This window comes from Falco peregrinus, chromosome 10 (assembly GCF_023634155.1).
Source record: "Falco peregrinus isolate bFalPer1 chromosome 10, bFalPer1.pri, whole genome shotgun sequence".
Taxonomy (NCBI): Eukaryota; Metazoa; Chordata; class Aves; order Falconiformes; family Falconidae; genus Falco; species Falco peregrinus.
Genome location: NC_073730.1, coordinates 33,125,297 through 33,143,887, shown reverse-complemented (window position 1 = coordinate 33,143,887; position 18,591 = coordinate 33,125,297). Strand labels below are relative to the sequence as shown.

General features: G+C 41.7%; 1 protein-coding gene across 4 annotated transcripts in view; it reads left to right on the top strand.

Annotated features, from left to right (window-relative positions):
- JAK1 (Janus kinase 1) overlaps positions 1 to 18,591 on the top strand; it is a 62,757-nt gene that overhangs the window by 6,907 nt on the left and 37,259 nt on the right. The window contains exon 1 of one of the 4 annotated variants that reach the window (XM_055815214.1): positions 16,626 to 16,692. The exons of the other annotated variants lie outside the window; for them this stretch is intronic. The gene's annotated coding sequence lies outside the window, so the exon portion shown is untranslated. Of the gene's footprint in view, positions 1 to 16,625; positions 16,693 to 18,591 lie in introns of those variants that run through there. 4 annotated transcript variants of the gene reach the window in all.

Sequence of the window (18,591 nt, the reverse complement as noted above, 5' to 3'; positions counted from 1 at the left end):
ATTTTTAGAAAGCCTCTTAAAAACTCTGTCCCCTAAAGGTAGGGAATAGTCAAGAGTTCATCCAGTCTCTGCAGAGTGCTGGTATAGTCAGAGAAGAGGGGCCTGTCTGATGCCCATTTGTTTGTAGGGTCATAACTCTTCATTGCCAAGAAAATGTCTGTTTGTGTTCATGCTGCTGCATCATTGCCCTCATGAAGGGAATGTAGAAGTTGTGTTTAGTGATGATACAGAACAGGCCCCCATAGCCCACTGAATGTGTTGTACATATGTGCAAATCACTAGCACAAGCATTGCCAACTGGGATTTTCACCTGGAAGCCTTTGTCTTAACACCAGCATCACCTAGAAAAAAACCCAACTTGTGTTGTTTTATACAAGCACTCATTTTAGTAGTAATTCATCGCTGTGAACAGCTTTCTTACAAGTGTGGAATTGTTTAGTACAGGAGAGCCTGGGTTTGATTTCACTGTCAAAGGCACAGGTGGTGAGTGAAAGGACATACAGGGATAGCTGACTTAAAAAGCTTCATTTTACAAAAGAAGAACAGCTATCTTCTGCCAAGTTTAAAAAAAAAAAAAAAAAAAGTCCTGCGGGTTTTACAGTCCTTTCAGCTTCCTGTACATGTGACTTACACCACCACCAAGTTACATCCATATAAGCAAGATTCATCAGCAAACGGAAGGCTTGCTTTGCTTAAAAAGAGGTAACTTTAAGTCTTGAGTAGTCAGTATATGCCAGCACAGCCTTAAACAACTAAAACCCATGATACTGGTCACAGTAGCTTAGCTGTGTACAGATTAACTGTTTGCTCCTTGTTGGTACTACCTAGAAGTTTATCTTGCAATGAAAGTGTGTGGTATCTCCAGGTTTCATCTCACCATGTTTTTACAAGTTTGCTGTCAAATTAAGTGAAAAAGTTTTCTTAGTTTATGCTGTGTGTGTGGAGGGTTTCACATTGCAGGTCACAGCAGCACTGTTAAGGCACTCCTGTTGTGGCATGTCATCCCTTTGGTTGAGCAATTGGCATACTCTGATGGATACCTCTTCCAGCTCAGAGGACTTCTCATCAGCTGCCTCCTCTGCTTTCCTCAGGGATGTGTGAACTTGGACACTGTGTTGTGAAAATCCTGCTTAAGAAACACCAGTATACTTTTAAGTAGAGGCAGTGTGACTTCTTCATATAGCCCAGCACACACAAAATAGTTCTCTAGACCCGACTTGCACCACGGCATATACCTATTAACATGCTCTGTGTGCCATTTAGCATGCAGAGAAGCATTTACGTAGAACCACCCTCTCGCTCTGTATGCTTGGAGAATTAATTTTACATGGCGAGGGCAGGACCTGTCAACCTATAGGACTCTGCCTCTTCAGGGAGAGAAATCTGGATTGCTCATTACCTTCACCTCTGCTATGCTGGCACAACCTCTTTGCGTGTCTTGTGATTGTTTCATGCTTTCTCTGATGAATACATTTCTTAAGGCTGTTTAAATCCATTATATCTTTGTTACTTAACTGCTTGATAAAGTTTAATTAGCAGTTAATGTAAACTGCTGTGCTTGTTAGTGTATGTATATGTGCTAACTCCCATTTGTCTTTAGTTCCACACAAGTTTAGTTTCTCACAGATAGATCAGTGCATATCAGTGAAGCTGAGTAATTACATAAAGAACTTTATTTGTCCCAAGCTTTGTGGTGAGTTCAGCCTTTAAAATACAGCTGAGATGCAAACCACCATCTCTTCCTGCTAATTTTGCCAAAGCTGGCAAAGGCTTTTCTTAGAACTGCAACTTTTTTCATCACTCCATCTGGAAATACAATTTACCACATGTTTCAGCTCACGTATATAAAGCAATTTGATCAGCACTTGTTCTGCTTTCAGGCCAAGAGAGCTTGCTCATACCTATGTAACCACTTGAGCTGTACCATCCCTGAGTTGTTCACTGCTCCCTTTTTGTTGAAAGGTACTGCCGCTCTCCCCACAGCTGAACCATGTACGCTTTCTTTTTTTGCCAGAAAGGCTGGTAAACACCAGTAAAATAGTAACACCTTTACCAGGCTCTGCTGCCTGTACAAAGCATGTACATCTGCTCACAGCCAAAGTAGTTTTAGAAATGTTTTAGGGTATGGCCTAATGACTGAATGATGCTTTAAAAGAAAATCCTTTCTTTTAGATATTAAAAGCAGTGGAGGTCAGCAGTTTTCCCAGACCATTTCAAGGTATTTGTTTTTCAAAATCTATTGTTACTCAGTTTCAGAGGCAGAGAAAGTTAGGAGTAGTTTAATTAGCAGGCAAGACTGATATAACAATCCTAATCTTGGAAACAAGTACATGCTTGTGGGCCTACAAAGCTATTCTACTGGTTTTAATGGGGCTTCTTGTGGTGTGTACTCATAAGGGCACAGCCTACAAACACTAACATATAATTCACAGAGTCCCAACCACACACTTAAGAAGAAGCCAAGTATCTTCGATCTCTTTGTTAATAGAGGATAATTTTTCTCGACTTACTTTAGAATCAGGCTGTTAATGGTAGGGAATATGGCATAGTTCTGCAGAAAAGCAAGCAGTCTGCTCCATGAACATCCCATTATAAAATGTTCTGAAGGGGTAATTCCCTTTCTTTCATCTGTCTCAGGTCTTGCCCGTAATAAGGGATGAGCTATAAAATATCTTTTAAAGGGTAGGAGTAAAAGGTACCTTCTTGGGAATTTGACCTGAGGAGTCAATGTGGAGAAGCCTAGTGTGGTGGGTGTGCTTCAGTAGCAGGCATTCTGCAATAAATAGTTGATGACTTAGAAACGCTGTTGTAGAGTTCTGTCTTGATTTTGCGTGCCGACTCCTGCATCAGATTTTCTTAATTTATAGCTGAGGTATATCTTCCTGGTTTGATTTGCATTTGAGCCTGTTAATTTCCAGAAGCTGTGACCTTACAAATTAATTGGTATATTTTTTTGTGTGTGAGCATGAGTAATGTAAGGGTGGGTGGGGGCCCAGTCCAATTAATTTTGCAGTAATTCAATGTTTTTTCCTCTTTTATGTTATGATTTTATAGCTGTGGTCTTGTTCTAAGTCAAAGGCGCTGGATTTAGGGAAAGAAAAATAATTTAATCCTGATTAGTTTTTTATAAGGCACCATGTCATCTTATGCTTAAGAAAACAAATAAAGTTTTTAATTTTTTAAACAGTTTTGAAAAATTATTTCACAATCAAGAGGCTGGAGCATCCTTCCTTGAACACTTTAGTACTGTGAGGGTGGCCAAACACTGGACCAGGCTGCCCAGAGGTGTTGCCTGCAGAGAGATGAACAGCCTAAGTGGGGACATCCCGGGCAGCCTGCTCCCACCACTCCTGCCTGAGCAGGGCTTGGAGCAGGCAGTCTCAAGAGGTCCCTTCCCGCTTCAGCCATTCTGTGGCATGGAAGTTGTGGTTTAATAAAATTAACAACTCTGTGTGTCCATTTTTAATTTAATTCTGTAGTTGGATTTATTGCCAGATTAAATTTGTGTGTTTCAGTCCTCTAAAAAAACCCAACCGATAATAACTAGTAAGGAACGGCTTGCTCGGAATATCTGGTATGTGTATTCTGTTTCCCTTGCCACATCTTTGTTCTCTTGTTACAATAAACAGAAAAGAATCGACAAGATTTAAAAATGGTGGGTTTGGCTTTTGTAATTCTCAATTAAACTTTCATCATTCCTAGCTAAAATTGCAGGGTGCCTCTTTCAGGGTTTTTGACAAAAGTATTTTTTGGGAGTCTAGGTTAAGTATGTGGTGGTAACTAGCAGAAAACAAAGTTTAAAGCAGCCTAAGTGAAGTCCTTTGCCATGGTTTCAGTGACTTCTGGTCACAGTCCATGAGGTCTCAGAAATTCTTGAGACAAAAAAAAAAAGCGGTATGGTATTTCTGATGTGTTTGACACTTAACAAATCATGTCTTCTGGTATCATCAAAGAAAAAAACCAGAGCAGTTTTTCTGTATCTCTCTTGAATCTCTTAGGTGTACTTTTGCTTCCTTGCTATGATAGAGAAGGAAATAGTGGCACACAGATTTCTCTCTCTTTGCAGATGTTAGGAATTTAATTTTACTCAGAGTGATTTTGTAGAAAAGGCTTGTGGCCTTTTTGCTCATGTGTGAGGTGACTTTGCTCATGAGTGGTTTTTGCATGCCTTGTTCCACTAGACTTTCAGATTTTCAGAAGAGATTGAGAGATTAATTGTACACTGAATGCTGGAGGGGAGGAGTGAAAAGGCTGTATGTTCTTGTTGGAAGCCAATGGATGCTGAGAGCCAGCTTTCTGGTGGCTTGGTAAGAAAACAGAAGATGAGAAATTTGAGGTTCTTGTAACTGTAGGTGTCATGTATTTTTTTAAAAAAAGTAAAATTGTACATGAGCCATTTTGACAAACATTAGTGAGAATCCGTCTTTCTGCTTAAGCACTTGTGGTTTGAGTGGAACGGGCATACTGTGAGCATCCTTGTTCCATGTGGGTGAAGATCCTGCCAGAGCAGAAACTGTTAAATATATCTCCAGAGATGATCTCCCATCCTGAGTGGTGGCATAAGACATGTGTTGAAGTGGAAAGGAGAAATTGTGGGGAGTGCTGAAATCCCCTCTTCCTCCCCCACTTTCTGCCTCAGAAGCCTGCAAGGATGGAGTACTGCTGTAGGTTTATCAGCTGGCTTTGAGTGTGATCTGTGTAATCCTCAGGATCGTCCAGAAATGGTACCAGAAGCCTCCAGCACAGCGATCAGGGAGATGTTTGCTGGATGGGTTGTGTGTTGTGGTGTTAGTCATCTTGATGCACAGACATGGAAGTGACAAGTTCTGTACTGTTGACTTGTTGAATGTCTATAGACCAACAGCACACTGGGTTTTTTTAAGTTTGTTTCCCCTTAAGAATGAGGGAAATACTTTTTTTTTCTATTTGCATAGAAAGACTGTGTCTAGAATGGTATAGAGAAGTGCAGTAGACATGTTTTTAACTGCAAAAACCCTTGCATATTAGAGGTAACCACTAAATATGTGCAGAAGTTACATACATAAAAATAAATGTTGGTGTTCTGTTTTCTGGTTAAGTACAATTTATGTGCGTTTATCCATGTGAGATACTGAACCGATTTTACTTTGCAACATAGAAGTAGACACCAAGGTAGAAGTGCAGCGTGGTTACAGCCAGATTTCTAGGTTGTTAGACACAGGGAAAGATTTTGACGGCTTGTTTGAAAAATGGGGTCTGTCTGCTCTGAAGTTCGTATGAAAACTCTCAGATTGCTTAAGAAAACTGCTGGAGGGGTGATATACATCCAAGTTACTACAGGAATTACAGGTATTTTTTCTAAAAAATAAAAGGTTGTAGAGATCACTTGTAACTAATTTCTGTGAGTTTTCTCTGAAGTCTAGTTAACTTTTCAATACAGAGATATGCCTAACGTAACTAATACCTGTTGCAAATTTATTGATACACAATTTCAGTGTGTTAAGATACAAGAATAGGTTTTTTGACTAGTTTTTAAAATGTGAAAACTAGCCAAGCATTATGATTCTTCTAATATGTCGATGAATTTTGAGTCAGTTTTTCATGGGATAACAGCCTTCTGGCAATTACAGTGACTTAGGGCAGTGGTTTGGAGTGAAGCTGCTAGTCTTCCTAAAATCCATGAAGCTTCTGTAAATGCTGAGGAATGCCTGATGTGGTATTGCTACTTTTTGTAAGGGTTGGACAGTTTAAGACTGGGGATGTTTGTATGTTAGGTCAAACCAACAACACAGTAAAATTTGAAAGAGGTTTTGTTGTTAAGATTCCTGCATGTTAACTTGCAATTCAATTTCTAAGTTGCTTTTAAGGACAGAAAAAAGGAAGTACTTTTATGGCTAAGAGTATTTCGAGCTAAGGCTTAAGTAGCCATCTTGTACTGCCGGAGCTAACAGGCTGTACTTGGCAGTTAGTGTATGCCCCATGTGCCTTCTGGTTTTATTTTTCATTATTTTCTGCAGAAGTGCATGTGCTTTAACAGACAAATTTGCTCCCCAAAGCTTTTTTTCTCTGAGTATTTGTAGGAAGCGTTGCCTGCTACAGTTAAATATTTATTGCCCAGAATAGCTGCACTGCTGTATTTGCAAATTGTCTAGCTGCAGAGCTTGAGCGAAGCATGAAATGCCCAGCTGCTTTTTGAAAGTTCCTTTTCTCCATAGTTTTTAATTTTGAGATCCAGGCTTTGGAACTCTTAATTGTAAAACATCCAGTTCCCATCACAGTGTATAAAACCAGGGGAGAGATGTGATTTAAAGTTCCTCAGATTTGCCTCTCTCCTTCTCTTCTTTTTTTTTTTTTCTTTTGTCTTTCCTAATTTCCTGGCAGTGGTGTTTTACTGGAGGACCTCTCTGGTAGCCTTTCCTTTTCAGCTGTATTCACTCTTCTGTGTTTTCTCATTTGTAGAAGTATGAAAAGGAGTACACTGTCTGTGAAGCTACTCTCTGTTTAGTTGAAGTTAGAACTGACTCTTTGCAGCAAATAGTTGATTTTAACTTTACACACACACACCCCAAATTCAGAAGATTTTGTCTCATGGTCTCGATGCAAAATGTGTTGTTAGTTCTGGTATCAAGTTCAAAAGGGGAAATACGAAACCTCAATTCTAGAGCACAGTTCCTGTTTTTCTGACTTGACAGTTTGAGCTCAGACTTCATTACTGCTAGTTTTTGTTAGTTTTGGAAGCAGTCAAATGCTATTTGATAGTTAAGCAAATGGGTCAGTCTGGGCATAACATTTATCTGTCCTCTCTTCTCAGTTATGCTGAAAACATCCCCCACACATGTCATGTTATGCTTTTCCTAGCAAATAATAGAAGAAAGTTATAATTTTTAAGGCTAGCATATCCTAACATAAGAGAAAAAGTAACTATGAATAATTCACAAATAAGGTACCTAATAGAGTAGTGCAAATACAGCACTCAGCGACTTGGGACTTGTGTAAAATAGGAAGTATTTTTATTAATGCTGTCAGGATAGTGATTCTCCTTCTGCATTTTCTTTTCCCTTGATGTCTGAAAAAGCCACTCAACCCCTAAAGAAATATACTATTGTTGTTTTGTCAATGAGAAGTGAAGATGTAATAAAAACTTGACATAACTTCTGAAGGATATATATGCTGATTAACTATATGAAGTTGCTTTGCTACCACTGGCTTCTCTCCTTCCTTTTGTCATTTTCTTTCTGATCTCTTTTAAGGCATGAGCATAAAAATTAAGTTATTTGGGTCAGTGAATATTACTGCAGATCTGGCAAAGACTTTGCTCTACATGATTTTTAAGCACATAAAAATAGTTCTGGAGGGCTAGTTATTTATATAAAATATACAGGATCACATATTGCCACCTATAGTGTATATGTAGTATTAAACAGATTGTAACTGATAGCTGATTAGCCTGATTAGTCTTGATTAAATTGTACATAGAATCATAGAATTGCAGAATGGTTTGGTTTGGAAGGGACCTTGAAGGCCATCTAGTTCCAACCCCCTGCCACTCTTCAGGGATACCTTCTGCTAGACCACGTAGCTCTAAACCCCATCCAGCCTGGCCTTGAACCCTGCCAGGGATGGGGCATCTGCAGCTGCTCTGGGCAACCTGCTCCACTGCCCTCACAGTAAAGAATTTTTTCCTAATATCTACCCTAAGTCTACCCTTTTTTAGTTTAATACATCTATTATGAAGGTTTTGTAATGGCTTTTCCGTTCCTCTCTGATGTTTTGATGGTAAATGTACAGTTGAAGTATAAAAGTTACAAACTTAACTGTGTGGAAATTCCCTATATGTAACCACTAGTTCCTGTAAACTCCAGTAAATAAGACTAAGGCTTGCTTTAGAAGGGTTTTTCTCTGATTTTTTGGGTGGTTTGAACAAAGACTGCCAGAGAGACTGCATTCAGAAAGCCTGTCCACCCAACTTGCGGGTTTCTAGGAGGATGATCTTGTTAGAGGGCGTCTCTGTGTGGCTGCAGCTAGGAGGGAGAGAGGGTAAGGAAGTATTTTGTGAAGCGAGATGCTTGGTAGTTGCCTGTCAGACTTTTTGAGACTGATTTAAGCATGACAGCCCTTTAATTTCTAGTCTTTTTTGATGTTGGCTTTCAGTCCTTTTGCAGCATAATCCTGTGAATCATTTACTTAGAAATGATCACTGAAGGCTGAAAAAACACGTAGAAAATTCTGATGAAACCTTAGTGTTGAGTATTGATGCATGTGACCCCTCCATCCTGGACATCTCAGTTAGCAGTGGCGTTGTCCAGTATGTAAAATAAGAGATGTTACGGTCAGCATGTGGAAGGTAGATAAGGCAAGAGGTACTTGGGGTGAGTCATAGACAGTTGAGTCAGTGTTAAAAGCAATTGAACAAGAGTGCCCCTGCTATTTTTAATATTTGCTTACTCACATTTACTGTACTAAGCTCTTTACAGGAAAGGCAGTTAAAAGCTGTAATAAGGTCTTAAAGCTACTTTTAATGGCAACAGCTTATTTTATTGATTTGGACTGACGTCTTCAGTCCTGCCTTTTCAGAGATTTTTAGTTCTTAGCATAATTCTTGCTCTGCTTGATGCTTCCAGAAGTACTGCAGTCCAGTATTCACAGCATTGCATCTAGACCTATGTGAATAAATTGGCAGAGGCCAAACCTTACAACCAGATCAGCAGTGGCACAACTGAAGCGATGAAGAGAGGTGGTGATGGAGTAGCTTGATAGTACATAGAGGTGCTTTTATATCTCATGAAGTGGAAGTCTCTTTCATAAGGGACTTGATTTAATATAGTAAAAAAAATATTCCTGGGTTTTAGCCACTATGGAATATAAAAGTCACAGCTTTTCTTTTGTAGAAGCCTGCTTGCAATTTAGATAATCATTAGGGTGCTGCCCTTCCCCAGACAGCAGCATGTTCAGTTCGTGGATCTCTGATGACCCGTAAGCTGCACCCCTGATGCCCTTCTTTACAGATAGGGATAGTCTCTTCTTTACAGTGCTGACGGCTGTATTTGCAGGAGGAAGAAGTTTAGGAGGTTGCTTGGGGTGCACATGTGTGTCATGGAGTTCGGTGGTGGCTTCCTGTTTACTGCTGCTGAGTGAGGATTTGGGCTTGGGCCAGAGAAGGTGCAAGAGTGTGGCTTGTGGATTTGCTGTTACACTGGTTTGCCCCTGCCTCTCCCCCACCCTCCCTCTCACTAGCAAGATGTTGCAGAAATTACTGTAGCCATGGGTTGGGTTGTTTCTGCAGAGCAGCCGCAGAATCAATATGCTGGCTGGAAGTCGCTTTCTTTTCAGGCTGTTGAAAAAATTTCCCAGTGTGCAGCCAAGTTCCTTGAGCTTCGTGTTGGCACTGGAGCGGGGGAGGGAGATTGGGGTGACAGTTCTTCAGACCAGAGACTCTTCAGTTGAGTGTGGATAAACTGCGCCTGCTTGAGCTGTTGGAGCAGAGATAACTGTTGTTATCAGTCTCTTGGGAAGAAAGGCTGACTGCGGCACGTCCAGCTAGTATCTTGGGACTCGTCAGTGGGGAGGGGAGCGAAGCAAGACGGAATGATTTCTTGGTGTCGAGTCACAGCAGCAGCGTAATGGTTCTGCATCCAAAGCTGCTGTTGTGAGAGAGGCATCGGAAGAGAGGGAGGGAGAACTGCAGCTAAGCAATGTCCGCTGCTGTGTGCTCAAAAGAGCTGAAATAAAATTATACCTGGACTGAAAAGTGAATTGGCTGTAAACTTTTATGAAACTGCTCCTGGCCAAAACTGAACATTCAGAAACAGTGAGCTACTGTAAATTTTCATAATATAAAGACAGTACTGGGAATGCAGATAGGTTCCTGAAAATGAGGATAATACTCCTCTCATAATTTTTGTCTTTGAACAGACCTTGTAGCTGTGCTCTGAAGAGTGCCACTCGGTATTCTGAAATATAGAGTATATATTACTCACACTTTTTTTTTTTTTTGTCTTTCATACACTGTATAAGACTCATAGGAGGATGATTTTGTTGTTGAGGGGAAGATCACCAAGTTACCAGGCAGCAGCTGCAGAAATGGGGCAAGCAAATGTTTTCTAAAAAGAGAAATCAGTGAACTGTAAATAAACATGACATTATTCAGCCCTACCAGAAGTTTATAGAAGAGTTAAGTTGGATTGGTAAACCAGAAGAGGTTTAAGACTTTCTAGGCAGAAAAGTATTTGGACTGCCAGGTTGAAGTTGTTGTGCAGGTTGAGATTCTGTGCGTTGTCACACCTCTATGTCAAATGCTAAGCGTAGTAGAGTCTGTCTGGGTACGGATGGGTGTAAAGGCCAGCTTTAGTCATTCTGGGACCAAACCATCAGCGATTAAGATAATTGTGCAATCTGCAGTACAAATTCTGAAATTCGTAACCCAAGCAAGACTTCCTAAGAAAAGAAAAAGTCCCACTGCTCACCATTGTACATTAAAGCCACCGACATGTCTTACCACCTTTGAACCACTGTTGGCCCAGCTCTGAGGTAAACATGTAAAATTTGCTCCTATTTAGCTGGTTAGTTAAAAATAGCATATGTATTTGTCCAGGAGATTGAATGAATTGAGTGTAAATATTTAGTTTGCTTTACAGGGCGATACGAGGACATAGCTCGTAGTTGACAAAGACTCACACCAGTAATTCTCTTAATTGTAAGAAGTACACTATGTCAAGCCATAGCATTCACAATTAAACTAGATAGTGGAAATTTGGTAGAGAACTTGCTGAAAATAATTGTTAGAACTTCAGTTGGTTGAAAAAGTCTGTAATTACTGATACAGTGTCTTGAAACACCGTACTGCTGTGCTCAGATTATCAATTCAGGTATGTGCAAGCTGGGGAAACACTGAAATCTGTGTTAATAGGTGGTGATGGAGCAGCAGACTGCATTTATGGGTTCCTTCTCAGCCCCATGTTCCCGCAGAATAGACTGCTTGTGGCAAAGTCAGTCTGTGCTTAAACTAAATAGTTGGTTGCTTTAGTTGTCTCAGGAGATAAAACTGATACTGGAAGAATATCAGGGTGTTCTTGTATTTCAAGCAGAAAACAACTGTTAGATAAGACTTTTAACTGCAGCAGTTGGCAGCCTGGCCTTCATAACGTCACAGCTGTCCCATATTCTGAACTCCTGTGGGAGAATCAATATGAAACTATGAAGGATGTGTGCTGTCTTAGTATCCAGAGACCACCTGAGGTATGACTGACATCATGCTTGCATTGAAAGGAGCAGTTGATTACTCTGTTGTATGTGTGTGTGCATCTAAGTGAAAGAGCAGCCAGCACCATCTATAGGGATGAACACAGGAGGCCAGAAGAGTGAAGGAGGAGCATCTGACCCTACTGTTGGAGAGCCACTGCAGTTCAGATGCTGCTTTTTTAGTCAGCAAAGGGAAGCACAAGGATCCTTGTTATCCAGCAGAGCTTGAGTTGTCTGCTCAGACAACTTTCTAAATAGCTTAATTTGGATTTCACGGATTGGCTTCCCTTGTTTCAAGTGGCTTCTGCCAATTTACTTGTATTCGGTGATTCTTAGGCAGAAAAGAGCCTGCAGCTCTGAAAAATGGTGATTTTTTTTCCAGTCTTTGTTGCGTTTGAGATCACAGAAAAAGGATTTAGGGTGAGATCTGTACCATGTCATGTCTTTATCAACTTTGCAGGTGATATCTAGGGCTTAACTCCTCTTTTTAAAGTAAAGTAGGCAATGTAAGGATTCATTAAAGCCTGAGAATATAAAAGTAATTGCAAGCAAACAAGTATATCCTGGGGAGAGTCTGCTCATCCAGCTTTTGAATCTCTAGTTTAAAGAGAAAAGCTTAGATGCAGATGTCTGAGATCCCTTCTCAGTTAGAAGAAAGATTCAGAAAATTCATCTGACCTACTTCAGATTTGCATCTTGGGCTTAATTGTCCAGATTGACAATGAGAGGAGCATACAGTGTCTAGGTCAAAGGCAGACATCTGAATTTAGGCAGATATACGGAAAACTGGGCAACGTACAAGTATTGCCAGGGTCCCCTCTCAGCTCTGGCTGGGAAACCTGTTTTGAGCACAGCTTCTTTCTTAACAAACCATTTGCCTGAGGCTGAGATGAATAAAGGTCAGTGCAAACTAATTTTTCAGCTGTTAACCTGTGCGTCTCATTTGTGGGAGAAGAGGTGTAACTGTGCTTGGCTTTTTGGAGAGAAGAGATGAGAGCTTATCCCAGTGCTTTTCAGGCAGAGACTAAAAATAAGCCAGTTTTGAGTTTCATCACTGTGATCCTTTTTCTCTAAAGGTCGGTGTATACACCATTTTCCATACTCTTCTATTTTCTGCACACTTGCAGCTACTCCTGGCTGGCCTTTGAAATGAATGAAACAAGGCATGAGAAGTCCTTGGTGGTAAGGCTACAGGGTGTAGCACAGCAGTCCTTGCAGAGGGACCTTGCAGGTGAGCTGACCTGCTGCCTGCCCCAAGAAGCTCTAACTTTGGTGAAATGGTGAGGAGAAAAAAAAATAAGCTGAAAATAAACCCATAAAATGGACTGGATGGAATTAGAAGAGGTATTTCAGTGTTGTGTCCCATTTTGCTTCAGACGAGCCAATTAACTAGTCACAGTTCCTTCCTCTGACTAATAGGGATAAATGTGTTTACAGCTAACCATTAATATAGGTGCACTCTGGTGATTAGTCAATAATAAAAAGTAATTGCTATGTGTGTTTATCCCAACAGATGAGCAATAAAGAACTGTATTTCCCACTTGTATTAAAAATTACGTCTTAATGACAATAAATCTTTCTCATCTCCAGTCATATACATACTTTGAAATATACACACGGGTATGAGCATGCCAGTGGATATATACTGCACTGTTGAGAAGTAGTTATTTAAATTAAAAGCTAAAAAAATACAATTAGATTCAAATAGCGATGTCAGAACATGACTTTGCTTCTCCTTTCTGGGGGCTGATCTTCCTTCTGGTCTTTGTCATGCTGGTGGGAACCAGTAGGAAATGCCTTTTAAATGCATTTAATACATTTAATGGAGTAGTGAAGTGTGAGAAAGCAGGCAGTCTGCTGGTGCAGTGCTGCCTTGTTTCCCGCTGGCATTTCCTGAATGCCCATCCCTGCTGCAACCCCTTGGGTTTGGTTCTGGGAGATTTCTCTTGAGCCAAGCGAAAACCCAATGAAGAGTTGGTAACTGAGCAAAATACGCCTTGTTAGTTTGTTTCCACGTGCATGGATAAGAAAATAAATGTCTGGAGAATGACATTAGGACTTGTTAGCTAAAGTGATGGTGAACTATCTGCAGAGACCATTCCTATTCTGAAACCCACCTACTCATATGTATCCTGACCTCTACATCCAGCCTTTGCTTTTCAGGAGAGGTCTGAAAGCAAGTTTGAGCCACTTTGTGGTCCTCACAGTTTGGTGAGTAGATCTTCTGTGAGCATGCAGCTGTCTTGTGCAGGCATATTGGTCTTGTCCCCAGGCGTCATGCATGGAGGCAGAGGTGGGACTGTCAGAGGCCTTTTCCTTGTGTTGGCTGGTTTTAGAACATGAAATGCTAAGCTAGTCACTCTCTTCCTGCTGTTTGAAGCTTAGAACATTTTTTCTAGACACAGCGAACCAGTGTCGTCCAATATGGGAACTTTTTGGGTCGGAAAACACCATACTATTCACTCTCCATTGAGCATGTCTCTTGTATACCTATGTGGCTAGATACAGATTTTTATATATTTTTTTTGCCTTACTGTTTATTGGAGCATTAACCTGAATGCCTTCAGTTTTTAAATAATAGCTCCTCCTAGCCACATCTGCCATCATTAGAACATTTACCCTCTATTTGTCAACTGTTTTAGCACTACTGAGCACAGTAGTACACCTTTTATTTCCAAATATGGTGACTGCCATATGCTGTAGTGAGAAGAATGAAGCCCAGTATATCAGAAAGCAAAAGATTCTTCAAAATACACTAGTTAATAGGTATAGTAAGACAAGGTTGAAATGTTACCTTGACTAACTCTCCATTAGTTTCCTAGCCAGTGTATTGGATTTTCAATGTTCTGGATGGCATTGGCATAGCTACTGTGGAGCTCATGTCTTTCTGTAAATTGGTCTTAGATGGCTGTGGCTTTCCACGGCAACATTTGCTAACTCTTTGGCAAGAAAAATCTGAATAGAAATTATCTCACAAGCAATGAAAAATGATCTGTTGATATGAAGGAGCAGTTTCCCCCTAGATGGAGGTATTGGTAGCTCACTGTCCAGGGTGCTCTGGTAGCCTGCATGATGTGTGGCAATGTGCAGTGGGGTGGGCTGGCCAGTGGGATGGGCAGGGAAAGCTGGTGTTGCTCTGCTTACAGTCATACAGAGGAGAGCTACAAGCCATTTTCAAATCTAAGTGGTGGTTTGCATGATGTAGCAGAAATCATAATGCCGCTTAAGAGGTGATGCTGCTTTTTGGTCTAGCGCTTCTAGCTTTCTAGACATGAAAGTGCAGTCAGGAGTTGAGCTTTTTTTTTTTTTTTGCTGGTAGTAGGGCTACACACTGTGTAGACAGACCAGCTGGAGTTCCCTTGAGTCCTCAGTGAAGGAACACTGTGTGAGTGCTAGTGGTTAGTTGGTGTTGCCATGTTCCTCCCTTATGCAGATACCGGGAGGAAGGAGGGTGAGAGAAAAACTGAAGCTAAGCTCTGTTTCTTCCTGTTGCTGAGTTTCGCTCTGCCAGGTGGCAGGTTTTGCAGGAATTGGATTCTCACTGAAGGGCAGAGGTGCCACCTAAAAGTTCTTCGTTGTTGATGATGCATGTTTTTCTTTCTTGGTTTCAGTTGTTGTTTTGATTGCAGCATAGCCACACGCTGATCTGTGCAGTTAGGTTGAACTAACTGAAAGAAAGGTGTGCTGCCTCTGCTACTGGAGGTGTTTGGAGGATGAAGACTTTGGTGACTTGTTTGGTGACTTTTGTTTGGTAGCTGTATGTAAGGCTGTACCTCAGAGTTTTTTGCTGAATTGGATTACCCTGTCTGTAAGACCAGAGGTAATCTGTGCTTAGATCTGAAATCCCATTGGAATTTTTCATGTTGCCCTGTTCTTGTTCTGTTTTACTGTGTGCAATGCCCCTTACAGAGTTTTTATGACTTACAGGACCATGCAGCTACAGTTAGCGCTTCCTCTGCTACTACTAGAGCTCCTGCTGGTTTAAGGAGATTTCTGCACTTCAAATCTCAGCTTTTTACTTTGTTGCATTGGAACTATGTATATATAGTGCCTAGCAGAAAGGGCTTTATTTGAGGCACTATCTTTAAACCTGAGACTGTTTTGTGCCATCTGGCTGTACCTTCTCCAACCAGAATTGCATGCAGTGTTCCAGCTGGGGCTACCAGCATTACAGTAGTGTGATTTTAACTTACTAAAGATGAGCAGAGAACACAGAGAGGGGTAAGAGACACTGAAGATGAAATTGCTCTTGCTGTCAGTAGCAAATTCAGAGTTTGCTATGAAATTGTATGGGTTTGTAACTATTTTATAGAAAGAATGTTTGTCAGTTAGGGGATGTCTTTGTTGGTGGTTTGCTCTGAACAGAGAAGCAAAGATAACTGGTAAAGTTTTGTTTGCTTTTGTTTATGTCTTGTTTTAAATGGTGAGCCCTTAGGAGTGAACTTTAACAATATCTTCTCACCACATTAAAAAGAAAAAAAAAGGCAAACCATCAAAAAACACTTACCAAAGTGCAAAGCCGCCACAGGAAGCATGAAACTACCAGAAATCTTTGTGAGTAAAGCAGTCTAGGGGATTCAGGTATCTTGCCATATGCAGAGTAGATGTTGACCACATTGGTAGAACTCTTTTAAGGCCCTTATAAGTGATTTAAGTGCGTTTGGCAACAAGTAAGTGACACTTATTTTTAAACCAGATAGAATGCAAGGAGTTGCCAGTGTTTCAGTTTGTTCTTCTGAGGACTGCGATGGTCAGCTTGAAGTTGCTCCTTGCCATCAGTAATTCCTGCTCCTCAGGGTGCCAGCACTGCTTCTGGGCAGCTCAGCCCCATTGCAGGATGATGCTGTGCAAGTTCCTCCTCTGGGGTAAAGAAATCTTGCAGTAGCAGAGCCTCCTCTCTCACCTGTTCCTCTTCAGAGGCCAGGTGACCTCCATGCGTGTGGTGGATGCTGACGGGGGACAGAGGGAGGGACATGGGGCATGCTTGCAGTCCCTTTTTGCTGTCACCATCGTAATGTGCAGCCTGTGCAGTTAGTGCTGCCCAGCTCTGGGGAGGAGGAAGCAGGGGGTGGAGAGAACTGGGACAAGAGCCTCCATTTTGTGATACAATTTGAAAATGAAAAAGGTTAAGAACATCTGTAGCTGCTCTCAAGGAAGTGGGTACAGGGCTGAACACAGGGGAAATGACCGTGTGTGGTTGCTGTGCTGGTGGGGAGCCTTACTAGAGTGGTCTGTGAACAGCCAGTGAGTCTTGGAGGAGGGGAGCTTTGCAGCAGCTCTGTGGTCACCAAGATGTCCCAGCCCCTTCGCACGTTTTACATACTCTCAAACTAGAAAGCTGTAGCGTGTGAAGTCTGCCTACTCAGGCTGTTGGTATTTGGAGGAGCTGTTGTTTCTAATTCTGTCATGTTAGAGGCTGCAGAGTGGGATGTGGGAGACCCAGTCTAGTTATCAATGCTGGCGCTGATTTGCTGGGTAAGTGGGCAAGTAATTGAATTTATCCTGTTCTTCTATTCATTTGCAGAAGAGACACGCTGATAGTGTTTCTTCTGCTGTCTCATCAGTATTGGCTTAGACATCAGCTACTTGTTTGTTTTGGTTTGTTTCTTACTAAAGATCTAAGACATGATCGGAAATCCGGGTGCTGTCATAATAAACCTAAGGTTGTTTTTTCCTTAAAAGCGAGTCAAATGTAGGATTCCATTGTTGAGGAGCACCAGTGGATTGTGGAGATGATCACTGTACCTGTTTTGCAACAGGGGAGTACAACCAGCCCCCTCCCAGGTACACTCAGTCTGAGTAATTACCCAGCTGAAGCTTGCTGAGTGTGGAACAGTGTGGTGCCAGAATGGCACGTCTAGGACCTGGGGTTTTCTCTTCTCTGCGTGTACAGACTGCTGAGCAAATGAAATCAGTTAAGTGGATAAGGTAGAGATGGGATGGACCGTGGCTTATAAAAGACTGGGCTTGTGAGGAGGACGTGGAGGAGAGCCTGTACATGCATAGTGAGTCCCCAAATGTTAGGTTCCTTCATAAAACATTTCAGCATGGTGACATCTCTGAGATTTAAGGCTTGGGAGAGCAGGACAAAGAGACCTCTCTTGCTGCAGTCCAGTTAAAGAGGGGAGTTGTTCTGCAGTTAGACCTTCATCTGGAAGATGTGGATGATGAAAGTGCTTCACCTTCCTCCTGGTGGCTTTTCCTGCTTAGGAAACCTGCTGGTAGTTCCTAAATATGCAAGGAGCAAAGGGACCCTGAATTACTAGGTTGTTTTGTGAAGGAGGAAAGTAAGTGTTGAAGTTTGCAGAAATCCTGTCACAGTGTTGGGCAATGAATCCCCCTTGTGCTTCTAAACCCCAGCACCATCCTGGCCAGACAGCTGCTCTTGCCACATATGTGCACGGCACAGTGACTTGTGTGATGATGTTAGCCCACTATAGTCTTCCAGTCAACAGAGAATGCTGTATGTCTTGTAGTGGTTTTTCTTCTGTTCTGTGTTCATTTCCACCTTTGTCTTTCTGATGGATCTGTGCAGTGGCTAGTGTGTTTTCCTCCCTTGGAAGAGGCAGAGCCGTTCCCTGGGGTTCAGCACCTCCTTGTAGTCCTTAGAGCTGTGCTGACTTTGGGCTTGGGCATACAACCAAAGACTCGTGAGTTGAAAGAGTTACTGTGTATCAGCAGTGCTCTCTGCCTGCCCCAGTTGTGAGGCACATTCTGTTAGCTTTCACTGAAGTTTTAGCTTTGAACTGGGGCACAAAGAGCACGTGCGTAGTCTTGCCACATTCAGTTCTAGTGACCTGACAAGGATCACTTGCCAGGTAAGCCCAGAAAGAGCAAGCTCTGCACACCCTTAAGACTTTCTCTTTCAAGAGAACGTGGATTTGGACGTCTTTACCACACTGACTGATTTTCCTGAAGATTTTTCCACACATCTGAACTGAACTTCAGGAAACCCCTTAAATCAGTGCAGTGCCACCAGGAAGAGGCCGCGTTTCCTGAAGATGTGCTTCATTGCTGGGAAGATGACGTGGGTCTTTGCCAGCAAACTTGCATCACATCTGAAAGGTGCAAACTGCTAGCTGTGTGCTAGCGCAGGGTCAGGTTGGGGACCATAGGTGAGTGGTGTGGAGGAGAACATACAGGAAAGAAAAGGATCATTAATGCTGTGTCCCAGGCAGGAATAAAACCAGATTGTCCGTGTAAATCTGTTTAAGGGTGGAATCTCCCTTCAGTCCTATTAGCATCAGTCTTAGTAATAAAGCTCTTTTTCAGATGGTTGGCTTGTGGGAGGGGGGGAAAAAAAAAGAAGTTTCATCTATTTTGCATGTAATAGGCTTTGGAGTATTTGCTACATGGTAATTACATAACAATCAT